The sequence below is a fragment of the Schistocerca gregaria genome, chromosome 4, assembly GCF_023897955.1.
Source record: "Schistocerca gregaria isolate iqSchGreg1 chromosome 4, iqSchGreg1.2, whole genome shotgun sequence".
In the NCBI taxonomy this organism is placed as follows: Eukaryota; Metazoa; Arthropoda; class Insecta; order Orthoptera; family Acrididae; genus Schistocerca; species Schistocerca gregaria.
Window position 1 is genome coordinate 476,358,819 of NC_064923.1, and position 16,113 is coordinate 476,374,931.

Genomic DNA, 16,113 nt, shown 5'->3' on the forward strand with positions numbered 1-16,113 from the left:
TGAGTGAGACGCACCTTTAAATAAAATTGACTTGGATCGAGGATGCGGACAATGCTCTTAGGTGAAATATTCCTTTAAGAAACTGTTTTCAAACTATCTCTTTTCACATGATATCTTGTGAACCATGGATGAAGGGTATCAGACGGATGCCATATTCCTTGACTTCCGGAAAACGTTTGACTCGGTGCCCCACTGCAGACTCCTAACTAAGGTACGAGCACATGGGATTGGTTCCCAAATATGTGAATGGCTCGAAAACTTTTTAAGTAATAAAACCCAGTACATTGTCCTCGATGGTGAGTGTTCATCGGAGGTGAGGTATCATCTGGAGTGTCCCAGGGAAGTGTGGTAGGTCCGCTGTTATTTTCTATGGGAAGTGTGGTAGGTCCGCTGTTGTTCTCTATCTTCATAAATGATCTTTTGGATAGGGTGGATAGCAATGTGTGGCTTTTTGCTGATGATGCTGTGGTGTACGGGAAGGTGTCGTCGTTGAGTGACTATAGGAGGATCCAAGATGACTCGGACAGGATTTGTGATTGGTGTAGAGAATGGCAGCTAACTCTAAATACAGATAAATGTACATTAATGCAGATGAATAGGAAAAAGAATCCCATAATGTTTGAATACTCCATTAGTAGTGTAGCGCTTGACACAGTCACGTCGATTAAATATTTGGGCGTAACATTGCAGAGCGATATGAAGTGGGACAAGCATGTAATGGCAGTTGTGGGGAGGGCGGATAGTCGTCTTCGGTTCATTGGTAGAATTTTGGGAAGATGTAGTTAATCTGTAAAGGGGACCGCTTATAAAACACTAATACGACCTATACTTGAATACTGCTCGACCGTTTGGAATCCCTATCAGGTCGGATTGAGGGAGGACATAGAAGCAATTCAGAGGCGGGCGGCTAGATTTGTTACTGGTAGGTTTGATCGACACGCCAGTCTTACGGAAATGCTTCAGGAACTCGGGTGGGCGTCTCTAGAGGAAAGAAGGCGTTCTTTTCGTGAATCGCTACTGAGGAAATTTAGAGAACCAGCATTTGAGGCTGACTGCAGTACAATTTTACTGCCACCAACTTACATTTCGCGGAAAGACCACAAAGATAAGATAAGAGAGATTAGGGCTGGTACAGAGGCATATAGGCAGTCATTTTTCCCTCGTTCTGTTTGGGAGTGGAACAGGGAGAGAAGATGCCAGTTGTGGTACGAGGTACCCTCCGCCACGCACCGTATGGTGGATTGCGGAGTATGTATGTAGATGTAGATTATTAACTGTGTGAAATTCATTTTACAACACTCATTAACACTACAAAGGGCAACATTGATATCAAACTCTTACTCTCACAAACGTTAGACAAATAACTGGTAAACATAAAAAATTGCTTGCAGTGAAAATATCTCAATCCTTAATGAAAAATCTAAAGTTCCCTGACATGGATGTCTCTTTCAACAATGGTTACAACTACGTGCGATTGCAGCGCATCTGAATAAAAAATATTACTTTCATTCCTCTTCATATGCTTTTCTAATCTCATTGCATCTCATCTCGTCCAAAATCACTAATCGAATCATTTCCTCTGTTTCACGATATTCAAACGCAAATCATTGTACTTAAACACAGATGCACTTAACTTTACGTCTACATTACCACGAGTCCTCTATTCAGCGTCTGCCCCACAACTCCTCTAATAAAAGAAGTCCCGCGCTCCTCTCTGCCAAGCAGCGATGACAAAACATACACATCTTCCACCCACACACCTACGCTGACCAAAGACTGCGCGCGAACAATAAGCAACTCAAAATTGTCGCTTAGCGTGTGAGACATCCATCTACATCTACATCTACATGATTACTCTGCAATTCACATGTAAGTGCTTGGTAGAGGGTTCATCGAACCACATTCGTACTATCTCTCTACCATTCCACTCTCGAACAGCGCGCGGGAAAAACGATCGCCTAAACCTTTCTGTTCGAGCTCTGATTTCTCTTATATTATTTTGATAATCATTGGGTTCAACAAAATATTTTCGCATTCGCAAGAGAAAGTTGGTGACTGAAATTTCGTAAATAGATCTCGCCGCGACGAAAAACGTCTTTGCTTTAATGACTTCTATCCCAACTCACGTATCATATCTGCCACACTCTCTCCCCTATTACGTGATAATACACAAAGAGCTGCCCTTTTTTGCACCCTTACGATGTCCTCCGTCAATCCCTCCTGGTAAGGATACCACACCGCGCAGCAATATTCTAACAGAGTACGAACGAGTGTAGTGTAAGCTGTCTCTTTAGTGGACTTGTTGCATCTTCTAAGTGTCCTGCCAATGAAACGCAGCCTTTGGCTCGCCTTCCCCACAATATTATATGTATGGTCTTTCCAACTGAAGTTGTTCGTAAATTTAACACCCAGGTACTTCGTTGAATTGACAGCATTGAGAATTGTATTATTTATCGATTAATCTAATTCCAACGGATTTCTTTTGGAACTCATGCGGATCACCTCACACTTTTCGTTATTTAGCGTCAACTGCCACCTGCCACACCATACAGCAATCTTTTCCAAATCGCTTTGCAACTGATACTGGTCTTCGGGTGACCTTACTAGACGGTAAATTACAGCATCATCTGCGAACAACCTAAGAGAACTGCTCAGATTGTCACCCAGGTCATTTATATAGATCAGCCGGCTGGAGTGGCCGTGCGGTTCTAGGCGCTACAGTCTGGAACCGAGCGACCGCTACGGACGAAGGTTCGAATCCTGCCTCGGGCATGGATGTGTGTGATGTCATTAGGTTAGTTAGGTTTAATTCATTCTAAGTTCTAGGCGACTGATGACCTCAGAAGTTAAGTCGCAGAGTGCTCAGAACCATTTGAACCATTTTGAACCATTTATATAGATCAGGAACAGCAGAGGTCCCAGGACGCTTCCCTGAGGAACATCTGATATCACTTCAATTTTAGTCGATGATTTGCCGTCTATTACTACGAACTGCGACCTTCCTGACAGGAAATCACGAATCCAGTCGCACAACTGAGACGATACCCCATAGGCCCGCAGCTTGATTAGAAGTCGCTTGTAAGGAACGGTGTCAAAAGCTTTCCGGAAATCTAGAAATACGGAATCAACTTGAGATCCCCTGTCGATAGCGGCCATTATTTCGTTCGAATAAAGAGCTAGCTGCGAGGCACAAGAGCGATGTTTTCTGAAGCCATGCTGATTACGTGTCAATAGATCGTTCCCTTCGAGGTGATTCATAATGTTTGAATACAGTATATGCTCCAAAACCCTACTGCAAACCGACGTCAATGATATAGGTCTGTAGTTAAATGGATTACTCCTACTACCCTTCTTGAATACTGGTGCGACCTGCGCAATTTTCCAATATGTAGGTACAGATCTATCGGTGAGCGAGCGGTTGTATATGAGTACTAAGTAAGGAGCTATAGTATCAGCATAATCTGAAAGGAACCTAATCGGTATACAATCTGGACCTGAAGACTTGCCTGTATCAAGCGATTTGAGTTGCTTCGCAACCCTTAAGGTATCTACTTCTAAGAAACTCATGCTAGCAGATGTTCGTGTTTCTAATTCTGGAATATTCCATTCGTCTTCCCTGGTGAAGGAATTTCGGAAAAATGCGTTCAATAACTCCGCTTTAGCGGCACAGTCGTCGGTAACGTACCATCGGCACTGCGCAGCGAAGGTATTGACTGCGTCTTGCCGCTTGTGTACGTACAAATTCCAGAAATACAAATAACAAATTCCAAATAGATTTGTTTCATCTGCAAGAGAATAACAAACAGTAGACATTCATTGATGCCCTCAGCAGTGGGAACATAGCTGAAATTGGCCTACCACAACTGTATTCATTATCTCTCAGATAGTACCTAATTGTGAGAAAAGGGTGCCTTAAAACTAAATATATTAATAATAGTTGATTGGAGCGCTCTTTCTCTCTCTCTCTCTTTCTCTCTCTCTCTCTCTCTCTCTCTCTCTCTCTCTCTCACACACACACACACACACACGCACAAGCGCACGCACAAGCGCACGCACACCCACAGACACACAGACACACTCTGCGACATACAAACAGCGCATTGCTTTTCCACCGCTAAACACCCAGAGGACTTCCCTTGTCAAGGGCCTGAGCGGATTTTAAGGGACTGAATACGCAGCAAACCACACACAGCTACAGATAACACGGAAAGAATACATTGCTCTTCCACAGCTAAACGCCCCAAGAACTTTTTGTCAAGGGCCTGAGCAGAGTTGAAAGGATGGAGTATGCAACAAAGGAATGTAATGACAAGATGGGGTCGCCTCATGTGGCGAAGCTGCTACTACGTTGGCACGGCTCTTCATAAAATTCCAGCGCCGCCTTTGATCGAGATGGGTTGAGAGCGGCTGGTAACTGAGTTCTAAAGAACGAGAACCTGACGGCCTTATAGCTTCACTATTTAAATTTGTCCGTTGAGAGGTTCTCAGATCAACTGTCTCACGAAACCAGTTAAAGTGGGTGTGACCTGTAGGAACCACCCCCGTCCGTCCTCTTTCGAAAGTCAAGGGGAGGCATCTCCTACAACTGGAAAGAAGCGGCCACGTAGTACCAAAAGCAGCTGACGATGCTCGTTACTGTTGAACCCCTGGCGCCGGTCTATCGGGAAATTAGGTGTTCCTACGCCAGACGGCCAAACTTCCGCCCTTCTTCTCGCATTCAGATTTTCGTAGCAGCTTTCCTGCACTTCCTGTACTTGTAAGATAGTTGGGGACTTAAATAAACACGCCGTCGATGTCGTAGTTAATGGAACGAAAGCACAAGAGGATGACCGTTTTGTGACGCCAGTAGCTGTTCTGTCAGTTTACAGTTATTACGTTTCATTGGCCGATTAACGTATGGTACTCCAAGGATAAGCCATTTTTTAATCAATTATTTCTCTCGAACACATTTGCTAAATGCCACGAATTCTCTTCTCCAATCAGCAATATCCTACTAATTTTTGTCTTTTCAAAGAGAAGTGGGTTTCTGTAGCCCCTCTGAGCCATTTTGAAAACCAAGGAAGACGAGATTTTCCTCTCTTCAGACTCATTCGTGCAATCATTATTGTTGTTCCCATCATCAGTGCAGCATCAGCCATGTCACGTCCACTTCTAGAGAAAAAGCTTTTATAGTCATTACGAGGCACTAAGCTCTGTAGCTGTACACATCCATGTTTCTCGTGCATTTCTGACAACGTCATATGTTCATCATCCATTAGGTTAGATTAGATTAGATTAATACTAGTTCCATGGATCATGAATACGATATTTCGTAATGAAGTGGAACGAGTCAAATTTTCCAATACATGGCATAATTAAGTTAATTTAACAACATAATTAAGTTAATATAACAACGTTTTTATGTTTTTATTTTTTAAATATTTTTTTGTTTGGTTTTTTCTTTTTTCCTTAATTTATATCTAAAAATTCCTCTATAGAGTAGAAGGAGTTGTCATTCAGAAATTCTTTTAATTTCTTCTTAAACACTTGTTGGTTATCTGTCAGACTTTTGATACTATTTGGTAAGTCACCAAAGACTTCAGTGGCAGTGTAATTCACCCCTTTCTGTGCCAAAGTTAGATTTAATCTTGAATAGTGAAGATCATCCTTTCTCATAGTATTGTAGTTATGCACACTGCTATTACTTTTGAATTGGGTTTGGTTGTTAATAACAAATTTCATAAGAGAGTATATATACTGAGAAGCTACTGTGAATATCCCTAGATTCTTAAATAAATATCTGCAGGATGATCTTCGGTGGACTCCAGCTATTATTTTGATTACACGCTTTTGTGCAATAAATACTTTATTCCTCAGTGATGGATTACCCCAAAATATGATGCCATATCAAAGCAATGAGTGAAAATAGGCGTAGTAAGCTAATTTACAAAGATGTTTATCATAAAAATTTACAATGACCCTTATTGCATAAGTAGCTGAACACAAACGTTTCAGCAGATCATCACTGTGTTTCTTCCAATTTAATCTCTCATCAAGTTTACAATCAGTGACATCTATATGTTTAGCTACAGCCGACCTAATTCTGCATGTTTTCCACTCCAGACTGTTCTCTGATTTATTTGCTTCTTTTCTCTCTGTTTTAGTAATTCGTAACATTCACAATGGTTATCGTGTTTAAAGATAATGTCACACTGCGATAACACAATCACTGACTGTAAAGCTCCCTTTCCAAACGCATGTTAAGATTAGCGTTAAGAGTCCTTTTTACTTTACCAAAACTACTCAAGGTCATTTGCGCTATTCTGTTTCTTTTTCTGTCCATCCAATCGTGCTCTGCAACCTCAGTATTGCGACATTATTTTTTTCCATTTCGACGTCGTTATCATACAGTCCTAGTGTTGTTGGGTTGCAGATGTACTTGTGCAGTTTTAAACTGCATTCTTGCTGTATAACATTACACAGTTTTAAACTGCATTCACGCTGTAAAACAGTATGCATGTTAGTTTGAAAACAAGATCTGTACTCTAATAAATTTAGAATAAGGTAGGGTCTTCTAATTAATGGTACCGTCGTATAAGTGTGTTTCGTATACATACGAAATGTGTTGTTCTGGAAGTTAACGAAATAGGTCCAGAAATGTTCTTTTACGGAACGTAAACCACTGAAAATATTTTGTTTCGAGAAAATTATGACTACTTTTGTTGCTTACAATTTATTTCAATGAAAAAGTAGTCCTTGACCTAAGATTTTCAACTACAGCTAAAATTCATTTGTAAATGCAGACGAATCCTGACAATATATTCTCTCCTTTTTTTTTAAGTTCTGGCCGCGAATACAACAGCAAGAAAATTCGTCTTTTGACTTGACTGTACCACATTACAAGCAGTCTGCTGATTGTTCTGAAGCGAAATATGAATAATATTGAGAACAGAAGAGAGAGTTGTTTTTTGAAACTAAAGGACCAATGGGCGAAATAATGTAAACTATAATTCTGCCGAAAAAATATATGCCGATTTGTAAACTTTAACGTTTGTTTTCTCTACAGGGTGAGGAGGGCTCTGTGCCCTAGCTGAGTAAGGCGTATTTGCTAAATTTTCGCTACTGTTTCTTGTGAACAGAGACGCGACATCAGTCGTAGCGGCATTAGCCAGCGATCTACGCCGAATACCACATACAGATACAACAGAACACCCTGCCTCAGAAATCAAAATTAGGTGGCCCTGTAGCTAAACGTTACTAAGTTTATTGTGTCAAAAGGGTAAAAAGCGTAGTATGTAAACGCTACACGATGGGCCTAGATAAAATCAATAACAAGGTGTAAACCGTGAAGTACTCATATTTTTCAGTATTTTTTCGAGCAGTGACAGAATGCGAACATAAGAACTTCAAAATTAATACAGCACTGATTTTAATTTAAAATAAGCCATATGTGCAGTGAGTCGACTTATAAATAATTCTTTCTGCCCCATTATCCGTACTCATTTGAATAGGGAATGTAATACACGTGTTACGTTAATCAAAATACAGTAATTAACATCCGTTAAACTACTGCCTTGGAGTTACAGATTTCATTTTTCAAATGTTACAACACGGTCTGTATCAGGATGACATTCTTTTTCGGAACAGTTTTACATAAAACAAAACAATGGTTGTTTTCGCATTATTTTGCTCACTACACCAATTGAACTACAGCAGATCAAATACAGTCTGTACTAACAGACAGCTCTACATTCATTCGAACTGACGCTTAACTAAACAGTGTACAAAACGTGCCCGTATTTAGGCGCCATGATTCATTTCTAGTTGTTCTTGTTTCGCATCAGTATAGTGAAAGCTTCAAGGTTTTTCATTTCGGTGAATTACATTGATAATTGTCAACTTGCTGTCAAGATTGTATAGAGATAAGGGCCGATTGGATTTGTTGCGCTTCAGTGAGAATTACCTTATTTGTGTGAGTAGAGAGCGATGGAGCACAAGTAGCCTGCCGTAGGTTCCCACTAATTGAACGTCTGTATCTGGATCTTAATAACACAGTGATTGGCTGTTAGTTGTTGACAGGACAGCTATTACAGTAACAGCCAATTAGCGAGCTTCGTCACTTCCGTTTTAAGTTGTCACATCGCTCCGCTACCAGAGGCACGGATCAACGCAGTCAGCTGAGGAGGATATTCAACACAAAAAAAAGGAGAACTCACAGGCGGACGACAGCTGGCAGGCGCTACTGTCATCCACTGCTTTTGTGATTTTTTTCCTCATCGTGCTTTAATTTACCAACAAGATATGGTTGCTTCACAACAGCAGGATGTCGGAAACTAGGAAAGTGATAACGAACATTACGATCACGGAAAGAGAACTCGAGGCCCAAGTATTCAGTATTAGCTGTCACTGATTCTATCACATGCCATGTTAATTTCACGTCTTTACCATTTACACGTGATACTAACTTAACTTCTGTCTTGCAACAGACTGTTGTGGTTGTAGGCGAATGCCGTCAATCCCCGGATATCGACTATCGACCTGATATTTGCGTCATTTGCTTCCGCAAGACCGAATGTTTACATATATAGGTGATTACTCTGCTGTCCACAGAGAGAGAACAGCCCGACCGGCTAGCCGCGCGGTCTAACTCGCTGTTTCCCGAACGGGAAGGCGTGCCGGTCTCCGGCACGAATCCGACCGGCGGATTAGTGTTGAGGTTCGGTGTGCCGGCCAGCCTGTGGATGGTTTTTAAGGCGGTTTTACATCTGCCTCTGCGAAAACGGACTGGCTCCCCTCATTCTGCCTCAGTTAACACTATGTCGGCGATTACTGTTCAAGCACTGTCTCCAAGTATGCATACAACATGATTACTCTACTACGCAAACATTTGGGGTTCTAAATGGTTCAAATGGCTCTAAGCACTATGAGACTTAACATCTGAGTTCATCAGCCTCCTAGAACTTAGAACGACTTAAACCTAACTAACCTAAGGACATCACACACATCCATGCCCGAGGCAGGATTCTAACCTGCGACCGTAGCAGTCACGCGGTTCCGGACTGGAGCGCCTAGAACTGCTCGGTCACAGCGGATGGCATTTGGGATTATACTCGTTAGGTGTGGGACGTTCCTGGGAGAGGGGAGGGGGGTCCACTGAGGACCGAACCGCACAACAACCCTGGGTTCGGTGTGGGACGGCGGTGGGGTGGGTGGACTGCTGTGGCCTGTTGTGGGGTTGTGTACCACTGAGGGCTGTGGCTAGATGACGCCTTCCCGTCGTTCCCAGTCCCCCAGTTTAAATACACAATACACAATACAGAGACTATTTCCCTGTTGTTTGACTCTCGAACAGCACGTGAGAAGAATAAACAAGTAAATCTGTCTGTGTGAGTTCTGATTACTCCTACTTTAGCACGATGGACATATCTTCCTGTGTAGGTACGAGTCAACTATATATTTTGGGATTCGGAGGAGAAAATTGGTGGATGAAACATTGTAAAAAAAAAATCTCGCAGCAACGAAAAAAACCTCTTTATTTGATAAATTCCACCACATCTCGCTTATCGTATCTGTGACACTATCTCCCCTATTTTGTGATAACACGAAACGATCCGCATTTCTTTGTGCTTTCTTTAATGACTTCTGTCACTCCTTGCTCGTAAAGTATACCATACCGTGCGGCATTACTCAAAAAGAGGATGGATAAGGTTAGTGTAGCTTTGCTGCAATTTTTAAGCGTTCTGCCTGTACAATATAGTCTTTGGGTTGCCTTTCCCATAAAATTTTCTTTCTGGTGATTCCAATTTATGTTGTTTGTAATGGTAATCCGTGGGTGTTTCGTTGTAGCGACAACCTTTAAATACGGATAATTTCTAGTGCAATCGAAAGTGAACGGAATTCCTTTGGTGCCCATGTGGAGGACCTCACCTTCTGTAGTTCAAGGTCCATTGGCACTCCGCATCATGCAAGTATCTTGTCTAATTCACTGTGGAATTAGTTTTCTACGTGTATGAGGGACGATAAAAAAGTTTTCAATTGAGGGCACTGCTGCAGGACATATGCGGTCCAGCGAGATTCTGATGTGGGTCTATAAACACGGACATGTGAGCAAAGGCACAGTATGGTATTCGAACGAAAGCTTTTTGATCGCCTCTTATATGAATCGTGATGGTCTCGTTTGCTCCATGCTTAAACGGCTATATCAGCTCTTTGGCTTTTAGTTCGTCAACACAGCGCTTAGGAACGCGACGCTGTTAGCTGTTCGTAACAAACAAGGGTAAATTACAGTGGCTGCTTACAGAGTGTTTTCATTGTTATAACAGTAACGTATAGTGGCAGACATATTCTTCTAAATGTAGTTACGTGTAATGAGAACAATAATTATTGTACCCAGATGGCGAAAACACACCTGCCAACAGTAGGCGTGAAGGTGAATTAACGTGTAGAAAAGTAAGGACACCAAATTAGCACTCCAATAACGTGCTGTAATAAAGTTTAATTGTTTGAAGGCAACGGAGAGGAAGGTTTGTATGAGTGGACGATGACGTGAATGGGATCGTGAATCACTAAGAACTTTGTTAGCAGCAGGTGTACGATGATTAAGAGATTGGCTTAAGTTGTAAATACAGAGTCAAACCATTCGAAATGATGATGAAAGATTTATGTAATTTAAAATTTGTAAGGTACTGTTTGGAAATGTTGCAGGCAGTGTGATAACTACAGCGTGGAAATATCGTTAGAGCAGAAAAGCATGTGGATGAATTAGCGCAAGACAGTTAATTGAAGAAAACACTGGGCGGTTGTAATTAAAATTTCCCTATGTAACACGTTATAACACGGAAACTAATTATCGTACGAGTACCAAACTTGGTAACATTAATCTCCAGAGTATGGATGCGTGATTTCCATGAGTCACAGCGCCACCGTGCAGTTCAAATTATGGGCACTAGGTGCCGTGATCAGTCATCGTGATTCTTAGCCTCACACACCTGACCGGTCGCAGAGCACTTCTTGACTTGTTAACATGAGCTTGCACAAAAGGAGCAGGGCATTATTGGTGAAGCTCTACTGTCAAAACAACACTAATGCTGCAGGTGCACTTCGAGAATATCGCCGGCTGAAAGGATTACGGAAGGGTTCTCTTTCTCCTCCTTCTCTGCGGAGCATGACGAAAAAGTTCTAATCAACTGGAGAACAGGGCGCCGCTCCGGGAAGCGACAGACGACCGGTTGCACCACAGGTGGCCGATGAAATCGCTGTTGCTATGGCAGACAACGCTCCGCGCAATTCCCGATCATCAGGCTGTGCGCGTGCTATACCACGGTAGTTGAACATCCCGTGGTCCACCGTACGGAAGGTGCTTCAAACCATTCTCAAACATTGTTATAACTAGAGGTCTGCGCGGATGCGGATATCCGCGGATATATCCGCGGATAACCGCGGTATTTGTTACTTGGCGGGTAAAATCGCGACCGGCGCGGATATCCGCGGGTCATCTGCGGATAATGAGCAAGGCATCTGCCCAGTACGTATGTTGCAATGTTAGTTGAAAACTTCAAGTCTGTTGACATTCTTGGAATCTTGGAGGGCCCGGGTAGAGCGGATGTCTGTTGTCCTCAGCCCCTGGCCACGACCGACGTAGCTGTACCCAAAAGACCTGCGCCTAATCCGTTTCCGCGACCGTGTCTTTTGTGTGGTCTGTGAAGCGCTCTCTGGGTGGCAAACCTGCCCACTGTCTACCATCAGATGCATAGAGCGTCTGCCATGTAAGCAGGAGATCCCGGGTTCGAGTCCCGGTCGGGGCTCACATTTTCATCTGTCCCCGTTGGCGTATGTCAACGCCTGTAAGCAACTAAGGGTGTACATTTCATTGTAATTTCATTCTAACGAGCTGCATGGTCACCGATGGTATCTGTTCTTTCGGACATGTCCGAATGAACAGATACCATCTTAGTATATATAAAAAGTAGATAAGTTGTCGCAGAATTGGCACCCTAACAATAACTATGTCATTACATACGATAATTCTAAGTACTACTGTCTATTACTATTAATTACTCATTCAAAACTTAAATGTATGCGGTTGCGGAATAGAACCTTGCGGATGCGGTGCGGATTGCACTTTTCTTATCCGCGCAGACCTCTAGTTGTAACAGTAACGTATCGTGACAGACACATCCTTCCCAACGAAGTTACGTGTAATGAGAACAACAATGTTTGTACCCAGATGGCGAAAACACACCTGTCAACAGTAGGTGTGAAGATGAATTAACGTGTATAAAAGTAATCCATATAAGATCCACAACGACTTGTTGACTTCGCTCCCCAATTTCTCCCAAGGACTGAAGGGCTGACCATGGGCCATCGTATGGACAGACGAAGCTAATTTTTCTCTGACGGGTGAGGTGACCACAAATAATTTACGAAATGGGGATCTTCTTCACCTCCATTCACTGAGCATGAAGTTCCTCTGTATGTTGAAAGTGTCACCGTACGGTGTGGCTTCGTGATTACGTTCATCATTGGCACGTACTTTTTTGAACAGATTGGCGATCAAGGACCAAAGACGTACATTGTGACTGGCCAGCGCTACTGTGATATACTTTGCCAGCATTTCATACCTGCTCTACAGGAGACACACGGATTGAACTCGACAGTTTTCATGCAAGATGGGGCCCCACCGCACATCCCTCGTGAAATTCATCTGCTTCTCCGAAACACATTGGGTAACGATTGAATTATCAACCGACCGTTTCCAATTGCTTGGCCGGCACGGTCACCTGATCTCACTCCCTGTGATTTCTGGTTGTGGGACTACATGAAGGACAGGGTTTACCAGAGGAACATCCACATATGTACTGACCTGAAGCGCAGACATCAAGAGAAGTAGCCAGCACACCTTCGGACATGCTTCGTTCCGCCGAGCAGAAAGCAATCCGGCGCTTTGGGTCTCTTGGACACTGATGGGCTATCGACAGGGGATAAATTCGTTCCATACTTATAGATTTCCAGAAGGCTTTTGACACCGTTCCTCACAAGCGTCTTCTAGCCAAACAGTATACCTATGGAATATTGTCTCAGTTGTGCGACTGGATTCGTGATTTCCTCTCAGAAAGGTTACAGTTCGTAGTAATAGATGAAAAGCTATCGTGTAAAACAGAAGTAATATCAGGCGTTCCCCAAGGAAGTGTTATAGGCAATCTGTTGTTCCTTATCTATATTAACGACATAGGAGACAATCCGAGTTGTTGATGTTGTGGTCTTCAGTTCTGAGACTGGTTTGATGCAGGTCTCCATGCTAATCTATCCTGTGCAAGCTCCTTCATCTCCCAGTACCTACTGCAACCTACATCCTTCTGAATCCGCTTAGTGTATTCATCTCTTGATCTCCCTCTACGATTTGTATCCTCCACGCTGCCCTCCAATGCTAAGTTTGTGATCCCTTGATGCCTCAGTACATGTCCTACCAACCGATCCCTTCTTCTAGTCAAGTTGTGCCACAAACTTCTCTTCTCCCCAATCCTATTCAATACCTCCTCATTAGTTACGTGATCTACCCACCTAATCTTCAACATTCTTCTGTAGCCCCACATTTCGAAAGCTTGTATTCTCTTCTTGTCCAAACTATTTATTGTCTATTTTTCACTTCTATACATGCCTACACTCCATACAAATACTTTCAGAAACGACTTCCTGACAGTTAAATCTATACTCGATGTTAACAAATTTCTCTTCTTCAGAAACGCTTTCCTTGCCATTGCCAGTCTACATTTTATATCCTCTCTACTTCGACCATCATCAGTTATTTTGCTCCCCAAATAGACAATCCGAGTAGCCCTCTTAAATTGTTTGCAGATGATGATATTCTCCTTTACCGTCTTCTAAAGTCATCAGATGACCAAAAGAATTGCAAAACGGTTTAGATATGATATCTGAATGGTGCGAAAAGTGGCAATTGACCCAGAATAAAGAAAAGTATGAAGTTATTCGAAGGAATACTAAAAGAAATCCGACAAATTTCGATTACTCGGTGTCAGACAAATCTGAAGGCTATAAAGTCAAGTAAATACTTAGAGATTACAATAACAAATAACCTAAACTGGAATGATCACATAGAGAATGTTGTGGGTAGAGTAAACCGAAGACTAAGATTCATTGGCAGAATACTTAAAAAGTGCAACAGGTCTACTAAAGAGACTGCTTATACCACGCTTCTCCGCACTATTCTGGAGTATTGCTGTGCAGTGTGAGATTCGCATCAGGCGTGACTGACGGATGATATCGAAAAAGTACAAAGAAGGGCAGCTCGTTTTGTACTATCGCGAAACAGGGGAGGTAGTGTCACAGACATGGCAATCATTAAAACAAAGGCGTTTTTCGTTGCGACGGGATCTTCTCATGAAATTTCAATCACCAGTTTTCTCCTCCGATTGCGAAAACATTCTGTTGGCACCCATCTATATAGGGAGGAATGATCATCATGTTAAAATAAGAGAAATCAGGGCTCGCACAGAAGAATTCAGGTGCTCGTTTTTCCCGCGCGCCGTTCGAGAATGGAACGGTAGTAGAGGGGCAGCTTGAAGGTGGTTCATTGAACCCTCCGCCAGGCGCTTTATTGTGAATAGCAGAGTAATCACGTAAATGTAGATTTAGCTATAGATATTTAGCCCCTTTTGTAGCAGTAAATGTACCGGTATGTAATGGTATGATGTACCGTAGTAGCACAATAAAAGTGTTTCAGTTGAACTGATTCTACGTTAATTCTCTTCTCCATGTCCTTGACATTCATGCTAGCAAGTTTGATCCTCATACGGTAATTAATTTCCGTGTTATAACGTGTTAGATAGGGAAAGTTTAATTAAAGCAATCCAGTACAAGACATTACAGCCACAGATTCTGCAACCTTCCCTATAGCGTTCCTAAGAAGCTTCAGATGCAAATGACAACTTACAATTCCTCATTCTGACTCAATTGCTGATCTTTAACTCACTAGTATCGTATCGCACATAGCGTAAAGCGAATGCAGAAACATTGTACAGTTCCGTATAAAACTCTACGCTCACTGATAAAGCGCTTGTGGAAGAGAATTGTAGCTTCACTCCTAATGAGGCCTTACAGCACACCTTTATATCCCCTTCACGAGACCACAACTACGTCGCCTGGCGTGAACTTCTGACCTCGATCGAACAGGATAGCGTTCCGGTTCTTAAATCAGCAGGCGCGGTTTTCCCACCGCCGGCGAGACAGGCGTCGTCCATCTCCCTTCAGCAGCCTCGGGAAAAGAGTAATCGCTACACGAGTCCATGTACCTAACGATGCTCGTAATTACTGCAACCTCTGCGCTCGCGAGACACCTCCGTTGCGTCACAGCCGGCAAGACAAATGCTTTGCCGCACGGCTTCCTTCACGTAGGGGGAGGAGGAGGACGGAGTTGGCGTCTATTGAGACGTTACGCAAGGCCTCGACGCCCATAGTGTTGCGCGAAAACGTGAGGGGCGTATTTTCCTTTAAACACCAGTCCCAAGCTGCCACTCCTCCTGCGGGGAGTTTTCGTGCTGGGCGATACGTCAGCCTGCCACGGTCCAACCCGTTAATGTGTACCGCTTTGCCGCCGCCGCCGTTGTTGTTCACGTCGCGTGGGCGCGCGCATACACACACACACACACACACACACACACACACACACTCACGGAGGTAACGTGATGCAATCCCCGAGGCCGGCCCGGCGCAGTATAACTTTACGGCCGCGGTATGTGTGCGGGCCTTGCCCGATAGCCGGGCGGCGGGTGTCGTCCTGTTTTATACGCCGCGATCGGCCACAAATTGTGTCTACGTGGCCAATTACAGTGGCTGTAACAAGAGGCGCGCCGCCACCAGCTGCCCACGGCTCGGCTTTCACCGGCCGCATGCCTCGGACTCCCGACCGGACCATCTCGTCACGCGCCGACCGGACTCCGGACGCTAGTTGTGGGATTTACTGCCGCTCTTCCAAACGCCTGGCTGCGGCACGCCTAAGCCGTGATAACGGAGACGCGAGGGAGTTAATTCGATTTAGCTGCGCCGGCGCACCTGGATCCCTACTAAGTAGCGGTATTCTACCACATGCAGCACATGCACAATGTTACCGACATCGTT